The sequence below is a fragment of the Staurois parvus genome, unplaced genomic scaffold (assembly GCF_062004578.1).
Source record: "Staurois parvus isolate SC_StPar_1 unplaced genomic scaffold, SC_StPar_1.0 ptg000306l, whole genome shotgun sequence".
Taxonomy (NCBI): Eukaryota; Metazoa; Chordata; class Amphibia; order Anura; family Ranidae; genus Staurois; species Staurois parvus.
In genome coordinates, this window is record NW_028318102.1 from 447,424 (window position 1) to 453,479 (window position 6,056).

Sequence of the window (6,056 nt, forward strand, 5' to 3'; positions counted from 1 at the left end):
AAGCTCACTTTACGCTACAATAAATAGCAAGGAAGGTGCCTCTAAGTTCAGTATATAGTGCAGCGCTAAGTAATAGCAATGAATGTGAGAAGTATAAATGAATGATAAATGAATAATAAATGTCCCATAAAATATCTGGTAGCACAAATGAACCGTTCATAAAATATATAAGAGGATCCACTTGTTGTAGCAGTATACCAAGGCAAGTTGTGACAGAAATTATAAAAGTGCTCACTCACCGGACGCGCATAAATATTGCGCATGTAATCAATATCCACCCAGATCACTTAGGAAGGCGGAGTACGTGAGCTCCCATCTAAAGGTAGGTAATCTTGTCTTGGTGAAATTAAACTGCTAGGTCGAGAGGTCCCCTTAAGGTTGGACGGGTGCACAGCCCGGGTACAGGGCTCCCTCCCTCTGGTGGTAGTGGATTGCAATCAGATCAATTAGCTCCAATGGGAGCCAAAAAGGTGCCCATAGTGTAGTATTTATAAAAAGACTTTATTCAAAGGGTGCACATATAAAACAGGGTAGTATACACTTTAAAAATTTCTGTAATTGTGAAGAGTAGTACTGACCCCTTAGTAAAGATGGCCGCTGGGCCTCCTCGTGGCTCCGGGCGGCTGTGACGTCACTCTCTCTTGGCTCCTCCTTAGGCCTTTCGTGCAGAGCACATCATCAGAGGGGAAGCCAACCTTATGCAGCAGTTTATTGAGTAGTAAAGGTTAAAAGCAAGTTAGCAGTCAGATAAAAGCTCATCAGGTATAATGCCAGGGAGACACACTGAGCCGATCAGCAGTAGTGAGTGTGGTGGAATGCATGGGAAAGATGGCCGTAGTACTTTCAGGAGAGGCATGGAACACACATGCCAGATGTGACATCAAGGGGGCAGTAACGCATTTCGGAACATGAACAGACACTCCTTCCTCAGACCATAAACCCCCGTGATAGGAGCCACTACTTATAGTAAGTAGGGGCGGGGACTGAAATAATGAAAGCGACCAATCAAAATGGGTACATTGAAATGAATGGGCCTCAAAAGAGTTGTCGCAGCAACACCTAGGGGATTACATTGGCATTACAAGTAAAGGACAAAAAAAAGAGAATATATACATACATCCTGTATATATACCGACTAAGTAAGTACATATGAACATACATACAATGGCTGTACATAACATATATAAAAACGTATCTATAATAAAGGTGAGATACATTTTTTAGCTGACAATAAAACAAAAATAGGAATAGAAAAAAAATAAAAAAAAAAGGGGAGTGGAACATGGCCTCATAATATAAACACATCCACTTACTATTGTAGTATATACAAGAGGCACCTTCCTTGCTATTTACTTTACTAGAGTCCGCTTCCACTCTTGAAGAGCTGCTCCAATGCACAGTGTACTCCCATGTCATCTGGTCTCCCTTTCCTCCACTGGATGCCCAAGATCCTTTTCTCCTGGAGGTCATACAGTTGCAGAGTGCCCTACGAACACAGTTATCACTTTACAATACAGGCTTGTCAGTGAATTTGGGTCCTCTTCAGGGCAGGTCATGACTGAGGGATAGCAGAAGGACCCATCTATCTAGCAGGCATCTAGGGAGTACCACTATACATGCACTAACTAAATAAAGAGGTTTCGCTTTGAGGCCCTATTCACACATACTGCAGTGACCTGCATTTTACCACACTGGAAGAATGCAGGCCACCACACAGGCACACGGAAAACAATTGTTTTCTATGTGTCCTGTTCACACCACAATTTTGCTGTCATGGGCAGTGTGGCGAGTTTTGCTAAAATACTACATATATGCATTTTTATGCAAGGCATGTAAATGCACATAAATGCAACACAAAGCAAGTCTATTGACAAAACAAAAACATCCTTTTATTCTTTACAAGAACCCGTACAACAATCATCTTAGAGGGGATGTCAGTGGAAATTTGGCTAGTGAGGTGTCTCAATGGCGGGTGTAACGAAACCGACCCAGACTGCGCTTGAGTACTTCCGTTAGAATACCGCTTCGCCGACCATACAAGACTAGACGACACCAGTCTTGAAGTAAACCAGAGTAGACTGGTTTATTTGAACACAGATACAAGATATATACACTCAGGGGACAATCCCCCCTCCTTGCATAATGACACAGGGTGGGGCAATCTACATTTAGTAACAAGAGACACACAGGTATTCAAACTTCACACCAGCAGACAGTCCCATAATGAGGGAGAGTTGCTGGAGACACGCCCCCACTAAGCTAATACACAAACGCATACATCCCATAATAGTTTGCTCCCAAGCCAGACAAACAATAGAACAATGGGATGCAGCCACATAACATTAAACAATCAACAACCCCCACCTATCTCCTAGACATGTCTATACAGTCTGAGACAAAGCCCCCACAATATTAGGACAGATTATTATTATACAGTATTTATATAGCGCCAGAAGGTGTGCGCTGTACATTATAGTGGGGGACAGAACATGAGACAATACAGTAACAAAACAATACACGAGGGGTTCGAGGGCCCTGCTCTTTTGAGCTTACAATATAGGGAGCAAATCACCCTGTACCCCTAAAAGGCACTGGGTGATTTATACATAAGAGGGATATGGGGAGGTGAGACAGGGGTCTCCCCACCTCTCCAAAGTGAGCTGGGTTCTATGGGCCCCCCACCCAAAGTGACTCCCATCACAGCGGGGTTATAGAAATAAATGGGTGACATCGTAAATCCTGGTATAAGGTTCAAAATTGTGTTGTGTGAGCACTAAGTAACGCATTTGATTTTTCCTATTCTCATCTGTCTCCTTCTCCTCAATATAGCACAATCATAGTGATTTTACTTGGGGTCTAGGAAGGTCACTTTGCGGTATAAGCTAAGGAAGCACTTAAAACTCTGGAGTGTAATAATGTGCTTTCCTAAACAGAAAAGCTGCACATACAACTACAGGAAACACAAATCATAACATGCAAAGTATAACAAAATATGCCTAGAACATGCGCAAGCTGACTATCTATGAGATAAGCATAGAATAAAAGTTACTTAGCTTGGGTTTCCTGGTAATGGAGTCTTCTCATGGCACCTTGCTTCTTAGAGTCCTTCAACGCACAATTGCTTCTGCCAGATCTCCAGAACCAGTTTTGCTCCTTCAGTTCAGAGCACATGGCTCCAAATCCTATTCCACTCCCCCTATTTCCTGCTACACCATATCCTGTAGCCTTCACTTCCTGTGCTGAGGTCAGAAACCAGTTCCTTGGGTTCATTTGCATATTAATGCTGGAGGCCTATTTTCCAAACTAAAATCTACTAAAATCCAACAATTCATTTAAATCTATGCCATAAAAATCACCATAAAAATAGCCATAGCAACACAAGGGCTGTGCTAGACACCTCATTTGCCAATATCTCTCCTACACAAAAATGTGTTCCTCTCTGTCTCTCTCTGTTTTTCTCCTTCACTCTCAACCCACAAACAGGAAAAGGATGTGATATTAGAGGAAATAACCTGAAAAATGCATAGCAATTTAACTCACATAAAAACATGCATCAACAGACATCAACATGTCTTAAAATGTGCATCGTGCATGAAAATGCATGTCCACGCATGTCAATGGAAGCAACGTGTATCCATTTTTGGAGCTATTTTCATGCGCGTTTATGTTTGAACAGTACCTAGGGTGGTTCCTTGTCTTCATTACACTAATAAGTAAACCTTGCTGCATGCAGTCATACTTCATTGAGTACTCCTGGTGCTTAAACTGACTTTGTCCTTAACCTCTTCACGCAATTGTGTGGCCTCCCGGCGTCTGGGCCTAGACGCTGAGTGGCCACACAATTGCGTTCTAATAAAAAAGAACATATGTGCTGAGAGCGCGCACCCTGCGTGCTCCCAGCACACATGTCCAGTACTCACGGAAAGGTCCCGATCTCCTCTTTCGATCGGGACCTTTCCCGATCATGTGACCACCGTGACAGCGTGTCATGGCGGTCACATGACCCTAAACCCCGCCCCGCCTCCAGGCTTCTGAAACCCTTAAAGGGCCAGGCGCGGGCGTGAAGGGGTTAATATAAATATTCAAAACAAACTGTCCATGCAAAAAAAGAAACTTAGCACTCACTTCTTCTGCAGCCCATAATACCGATCTCCAGAAGTAAAGAAAAACCACTGGCTGAAGATCCTTGAGAATTGAATACTTCTGGGAGTGCACTGGCCCCGTTCCATTTGCTGCGGTTTAACCCACCAGATTCCTACGTCACCATTGTATTCTGTAACGACAAAGGGGCCAGGATAAATGACAGAGCATGATGGAAGACCAGGAGACTTGTAAACCTTCTTTTTTTTCCACTTGACCATCGAAAGGTTTTATCCCCTTCATGAACAGGGCTTTTTTTGTTATTCAGCACTGTGGTATTTCAACTGGCAATTGAGCAGCCATGCAACACTGTACCCAAATGAAATGTATATTATTTTTTTCACACAAATAGAGCTTTCTTTTGGTGGTATTTAATCACCACTGGCTGTTGCTGGGTTTGCTATAGAAAAAAATACCAAAAATGTGGAAAAAAAATAATTTTCTTAGTTTCTGTTATAAACTTTTGCAAACAAATTATCTTTCTTCATACTATTAGGCCAAAATATTTTTTTTTCACATGTTTTATATACTTTCACCAGTTCAGTATAGAGTCATCATATGACTGGTGTGGCAGTGATCAGGGGCACTGACTGGTGCCAGTATGTAAAAAAAAAAATTAAATACTTTTCTATTCAGTTTTTTAAAAACATTTTTCTTCTTTCTTTATATTTCTTTTTGCATACTGTCATCAGAGTATCTCATGAATGGCTTTCATTCATGACTCATTGTTTACTATTGCGATGCTGTGATTAGCCCACAGCTATCATGGTACAGGGTGCTGTGATTGGCCCAGGTACCATGTGATAGCTGTGGGCCAATCCCAGCATTGCAATCATATAAGCAAGCTGTCATGAATGAAAGCCGTGCATGACATTTTTGCTTACATGTTATCATGTGATAGTTATGATCATAGGTCATAGTGATCACATGATTCCCCAGCCGATCACAACAGTTGAGACTGAGCACTGTGATATACTGTGATATACAGTGGTTATTGGATTGCAGAACAGTGCACCCCAGAAGGTGTGCCAGTGCTCATGAGCACTGTGACATATGGGTACTTAGCGGTGCCTGTAGAAGTATGCCACCAGTAGTATATTTACTGTTGGCAGTTGGCAATTGGTTAATTAACCCGATAAACAGGTTTATACTTACCTGCTCTGTGCAATGGTATTGCACAGAGTAGCCCTGATCCTCCTCTTCTGGAGTCCCCCACCTGCCTTCTAGGCTCCTTCTCTTTTCTAAGTGCATCCATAGCAATCTGTATCCTTTAGTAGCACATGTGCAGGCATGCTCCCAAGTCTTGGTGTGTGCGTCCATAGACACACATCATGGCTTTGCTCTGCTGCCCTCTCTCTGCTCACAGGTTTTGATTGACAGCAGCAGTAGCCAATAGCTCCTGTGGCTACCTCATTTTCCTGTAAAAAAGGGAGAGAGGAGACAGCTGCTGTAAACCGACTGAAGAGTGAAGTGTAGAATTGAGGTAAGTAGGGGGTAAGGGGGTGACACAAATGCTGGAACAAAATGTTTTCCCTTTAGAACCACTTTAAGCTACCTTTTTCTCTTCACTTCTGTAGAGATTCTTTTGCATAGAACAGTCTGTTTTGAATACTTATTTTAGCAACACCCCTCAGAACCTTTATGGTCATTTAGTCAGACAAAATACAACTCACTAAATGCAGTAACCAGGGCAAACACTCTGATAATTAAAAAAAAGTCCTTTACATTAGTGTCTGCAGTATAGAGAGGAGTCACTGCAGCCCATTTTCACATATTTGATGTTTTGGAGTCTGTCATTAAAGTGGTATTAAACCCAAAACTAAAATGTAATTTATTGCCGCTTACAAATTATTAGATGTGGTGACTGCATTATGTTTCATTGTTTAGGCTTTTCCCCCTCTGTTTTCCCCTGGGGA

General features: G+C 42.2%; 1 long non-coding RNA gene across 1 annotated transcript; it reads right to left on the reverse strand.

Annotated features, from left to right (window-relative positions):
* Positions 1-482: 482 nt before the first annotated feature.
* LOC149457696 (uncharacterized) lies at positions 483-4,269 on the reverse strand. The gene is made up of 2 exons (XR_016313589.1): positions 4,126-4,269; positions 483-1,486 (listed from the first exon to the last, which is right to left on the reverse strand). It is a non-coding gene; the product is annotated as an uncharacterized LOC149457696 (long non-coding RNA).
* Positions 4,270-6,056: the final 1,787 nt, after the last annotated feature.